This window comes from Heterodontus francisci, unplaced genomic scaffold (assembly GCF_036365525.1).
Source record: "Heterodontus francisci isolate sHetFra1 unplaced genomic scaffold, sHetFra1.hap1 HAP1_SCAFFOLD_201, whole genome shotgun sequence".
In the NCBI taxonomy this organism is placed as follows: domain Eukaryota; kingdom Metazoa; phylum Chordata; class Chondrichthyes; order Heterodontiformes; family Heterodontidae; genus Heterodontus; species Heterodontus francisci.
Window position 1 is genome coordinate 2,571,579 of NW_027141653.1, and position 6,000 is coordinate 2,577,578.

Genomic DNA, 6,000 nt, shown 5'->3' on the forward strand with positions numbered 1-6,000 from the left:
GTGGTCATTGTTATCAAGCGACACTTGCTCAGCAATAATCTATTCACTGACGCTCAATTTGGTGCCCACCAGGGCCACTCAGCTCCTGACCGGATCACAGCCTTGGTCCAAACCTGGGCAAAAGAGTTGAAGTTCTGATGTGAGGGGGGTGTGACAGCTTTTGACATCACATCAGCATTTGACTGAGCATGACATTAAGAAGCCCTAGAAAAAACTATAATCAAAGGGCATGTTGGAGTATTACCGAGCACAAAGAACGTTGGTTGTGGTTGTTGGAGGTCAATCATCTCTGCCCCACGATGAGGAGTTCCTCAGGGCAGTGTGCTCAGCTCAACCGTCTTCAGCTGCTTCATCAATGATATTCCATCCATTATAAGGTCAGAAGTGGGGATATTCGCTGATGTTCAACAGCATCTGTGACTCATAATATACTGAAGCAGCCTGTGTCCATATGCAGCAAGACCTGACAACATCAAGTCTTGTGTTAATAAGTGGCATGTACTATTTGCACCACACAAGTGCCAGTCAGTAACCATCTCAGACATGGTATAATTGAACCATCTCCTCTTGATGTTCAATGGAATTAGAATTGTTGAAATCCCCACTTTCAATATCCAGTGGGTAACCATGAACCAGAAAGTGAACTGGACCAAACAGGTAAACACTATGGCTACAGGCGCAATTCAGAGGTTAGGAATTCTGCCGCTAGTACCTCATATCCCGTCTCCCAAATGCATGTTCAACATCTACAAGGCGCATGTCAGGCGTATGATGGAATGCTCTTCACTTGCCTGAATGGGTGCAGCTCCAACAACACACAGGAACTTCGAAACCATCCAGGACAAAGCAGCCCGCTTGATTGGCACCCCAGCCACCACCTTCAGCATTCATTCGCTCCAGCCACGACGCACAGTGCAGGCAGTGTGTATCAAGAACAAGGTACACTGTGGCAACACACCAAGTCTCCTTCGAATAGCACCTACCAAAGCCGCTACCACTACTACCTAGAAGAACAAGGGCAGCAGATACATATGAACACCACCACCTGAAACAATCCCCTCCAAGCAACACGCCATCCTGACTTGGAACTGCACCATCGTTCCTTCACTGTCGCTGGGTTAAAATTCTAGCACTCCCTTCCTTACAGCACTATGGGTGTACCTACACTCCCAGGACTGCAGCAGTTAAAGAAGGCAACTCACACCATCTCAAAAGCAATCAAGGATGGTCAATAAATGCTGGTCTCGTCAGGGGCGCCCACTCCCCATAAATGAATAATAATAAAAAAATAATCGCTCCTGCCCTACGTCCTATCGCACATCTTAACTTTATTTCTTCTTAACCCCTTTTTTCACTTTCAAAAAATAAACTATGACATTTCTCATCTTTCCCTGTTCTGCTGAAAGTTCACAGACCTGAAATGACCTCATTTTGTCTCCTCAGATGTTGTCAGATCTGTTGAGTATTTCCCACACTTTCTGATTTAAGGTCAGTGTTTATTGGTTTGCCCGAGTGTCAGATTATTAATAGGGATCCCAGAAAATGACAGTGCTGGCATACAGATCCTCAGATCTCTATTTTCATACGACATCCTCTTAAGCGAAATTCTGAGGAGATCTTGCATGTGTAACATAATTTATATAGGTTAATAGCTGAGTATCAGTGCTTACTGCAAGTTCCTTGGTTAGTATTACAATTTTCAGTATGTTCATGTGTAAGTGCCACTGTTTACAGGATTGATCAGTTCCTCGCAGACAAAAGGAATTGACCCAAGTATCTTAAATCAACAACATTCTGAGCGTGTGCTTCAAGTTTCTTTGACAACCGGCTGCTGTCATCACCCATGTCTCAGACTGAAATTGTCAGTCTGTGATATCTGCAAAACACACCTCAGGAAGAGGAGTCTATCAGATTGAGAAAAGACCGGATACACCTGCAGAAACCAAGGAGAGTGTGGCAGAGTTATAGATGGAGATGGTGAGAGGGGACAATAACTGCAGTGAAACAGGGACACCAGCAGATGGAGATAGTGAGAGGGGAGACAGTAATTGCAGTGAGACAGGGACACCAGCAGATGGAGATGGTGAGATGGGGACTGTAACTGCAGTGAGACAGGGACATCACATTGGGGGATGACAAAAGCACTTCTCCTCTTTGACAAATATTTTATATTTCCCTCCCACTGTGCTGTATCAGCAGCCAGACCTGGAGCCCACACTGAGAGATGGCTCTGTCGTTCCAGTCACTGCACTGTCATCGTGCAGGCAGAATTGGAGACCACACCGAAAGCTGACCATGTGGTGCCTGTCATGGCCCGGTGATGCAGCGAGTAACATGTGAAGTCTGAGAACAAGTGATTAAATATCGGTTGTATTGAAATGCTGCCCATGCCCATTCCTCCCAGCCCTGCACACAGAGATCCACGAACACCATTCTTCTCTTACATTTAGCTCAGATCTCCACTGCACCTGGACAGAGAAAATCTCTGCATGAGGATTCACATGCCCACACACTGTGAAGGAACTAAAGTTATTAACAAAACAATCTGCACAAATTGACACGGATAAACGTTTAACTAATATTACGTTCACAAATTGCACTCAAATTAATATTCATTCATGTGCCACCCAATAGTGTTTCCTTGAAGGCTGTGTGTTTTCTAATTCTAGAGCTGCCCCTCTGACCTCAGTGTGGTGGACGCTTACTGCAGTAATATAAATGGCACTGCAGATATTTACAACCAGAATTTTCGGCAGTGCGACCAATAGTGGGACTGACTTCTGGTTGGAGCATCTCGACTAACTTGGTGGTGCCTGCATGGGCATCGAACGAGGTTCTGTCAAGGGCGCAGATGCACTTCCCTCTTGAAAGAGGACACCGCCTGCAGCTCCCGTAGCACCAGTCTGCTCCCATGGGGCTGTACATTATAACTCACTGATCTGCATGAGAGAAAACTAAAGGACATCAGTGATCCGACCAAAGCTCCTCTCCATTCGAACCACTAAATCTGTCAATGCTGCCTCTCTACTTTTCGAGGCTGGAAGGGATTGTGGAAATCAGTGCCCCAACAGCAGCAGGTTGGGCTTTAATCAAAGCTGGCCTGTGTGAGTTGGTGTATGTTTGTGTGTGTGTGCGTGTGTGTTTGTATATCTGCCTGGCTCGGTGCCTGGGTTCTGATCGGTGTGCGTATGTGTGTTTGTGTGTGAGTCTGTCTGTCTCTGTTTGTGTCTATGTGTTTGTATTTCTGTCTGATTTAGAATTAGAATTAGAATTAGAATTAGAATTAGAATTAGAATATTACAGCGCAGTACAGGCCCTTCGGCCCTCGATGTTGCGCCGATCATCTGACCTACACTATTCCATTTACATCCATATGTCTATCCAATGACCACTTAAATGCCCTTAATGTTGGCGAGTCTACTACTGTTGCAGGCAGGGCGTTCCACGCCCCTACTACTCTCTGCGTAAAGAAACTACCTCTGACATCTGTCCTATATCTTTCACCCCTCAACTTAAAGCTATGTCCCCTCGTGTTTGCCATCCTCATCCGAGGAAAAAGACTCTCACTATCCACCCTATCTAACCCTCTGATTATCTTGTATGTCTCTATTAAGTCACCTCTCCTCCTCCTTCTCTCTAACGAAAACAACCCCAAGTCCCTCAGCCTTTCCTCGTAAGACCTTCCTTCCATACCAGGCAACATCCTAGTAAATCTCCTCTGCACCCTTTCCAAAGCTTCCACATCCTTCCTATAATGCGGTGACCAGAACTGCACGCAATACTCCAGGTGCGGCCTCACCAGAGTTTTGTACAGCTGCATCATGACCCCGTGGCTCTGAAACTCGATCCCCCTACTAATAAAGGCTAACACACCATATGCCTTCTTAACAGCCCTATTAACCTGGGTAGCAACTTTCAGGGATTTATGTACCTGGATACCAAGATCTCTCTGCTCATCTACACTACCAAGAATCTTCCCATTAGCCCAGTACTCTACATTGCTGTTACTCCTTCCAAAGTGAATCACCTCACACTTCTCCGCATTAAACTCCATTTGCCATCTCTCAGCCCAGCTCTGCAGCCTATCTATGTCCCTCTGTACCCTACAACACCCTTCGACACTATCCACAACTCCACCGACCTTCGTGTCATCCGCAAATTTACTAACCCACCCTTCTACACCCTCATCCAGGTCGTTTATAAAAATGACAAACAGCAGTGGCCCCAAAACAGAACCTTGCGGGACACCACTAGTAACTAAACTCCAGGATGAACATTTGCCATCAACCACCACCCTCTGTCTTCTTTCAGCTAGCCAATTTCTGATCCAAAGCTCTAAATCACCTTCAACCCCATACTTCCGTATTTTCTGCAATAGCCTACCGTGGGGAACCTTATCAAACGCCTTACTGAAATCCATATACACCACATCCACGGCTTTACCCTCATCCACCTGTTTGGTCACCTTCTCGAAAAACTCAATAAGGTTTGTGAGGCACGACCTACCTTTCACAAAACCGTGCTGACTATCGCAAATGAACTTATTCTTTTCAAGATGATTATAAATCCTGTCTCTTATAACCTTTTCCAACATTTTACCCACAACCGAAGTAAGGCTCACAGGTCTATAATTACCAGGGCTGTCTCTACTCCCCTTCTTGAACAAGGGGACAACATTTGCTATCCTCCAGTCCTCCGGCACTACTCCTGTCGACAATGACGACTTAAAGATCAACAACAACGGCTCTGCAATCTCCTCCCTGGCTTCCCAGAGAATCCTAGGATAAATCCCATCTGGCCCAGGGGACTTATCTATTTTCACTCTTTCCAAAATTGCTAACACCTCCTCCTTGTGAATCTCAATCCCATCTAGCCTAGTAGGCTGTATCTCAGTAATCTCCTCGGCAACATTTTCTTTCTCTACTGTAAATACTGACGAAAAATATTCATTTAACGCTTCCCCTATCTCCTCTGATTCCGCACACAACTTCCCACTACTATCCTTGATTGGCCCTGTTCTAACTCTTATCATTCGTTTATTCCTGATATACCTATAGAAAGCCTTAGGGTTTTCTTTGATCCTATCCGCCAATGACTTCTCGTGTCCTCTCCTTGCTCTTCTTAGCCCTCCCTTTAGATCCTTCCTGGCTAGCTTGTAACTCTCAAGCGCCCTAACTGAGCCTTCACGTCTCATCCTAACATAAGCCGCCCTCTTCCTCTTGACAAGCGCTTCAACTTCTTGAGTAAACCACGGCTCCCTCGTTCGACAACTTCCTCCCTGCCTGACAGGTACATACTTATCAAGGACACGCATTAGCTGCTCCTTGAATAAGCTCCACATTTCGTTTGTGCCCATCCCCTGCAGTTTCCTTCCCCATCCTACACATCCTAAATCTTGCCTAATCGCGTCATAATTTCCTTTCCCCCAGCTATAATTCTTGCCCTGCGGTATATACCTGTCCCTGCCCATCGCTAAGGTAAACCTAACCGAATTGTGATCACTAGTGCCTGGTGTCTGGTCGGTGTGTGTGCGTGTGTGTTTGTCTTTGTGTTTGTGTGTGTGTGTGTATGTGTGTGTGTGTGTGTCTTTGTATAGCTGCCGGGCTCGGAGCCTGGGTTCGGATCGGGGTGTTTGTGTGCGTGTGTGTGTCTGTGTGCGTGTGCGGCGTGTGTCTGTGTTTGTATCTCTGTCTGGCTCAGTGCCTCGGGTCTGATCGGTGTGTGTGTGAGTTTATGTTTGTGTCTGTGTGCACGAGTGTGTGTGTTTATCTTTGTAGACCTGTCTGGCTTGCTGCCTGGGTTCTGATCGGTGTGCGTGTGTGTGTTTGTCTGTGAGCCTGTCTCTCTCTCTGTTTGTGTCTGTGTGTTTGTATCTCTGTCTGATTCAGTGCCTGGGGTCTGATCGGTGTGTGTGTGTGTATGTGTTTGTGTTTGAGTGTGTGTGTTTGTGTGTGTGTGTGTATGTGTATGTGTGTGTGCATCTTTGTATCTCTGGCTGGC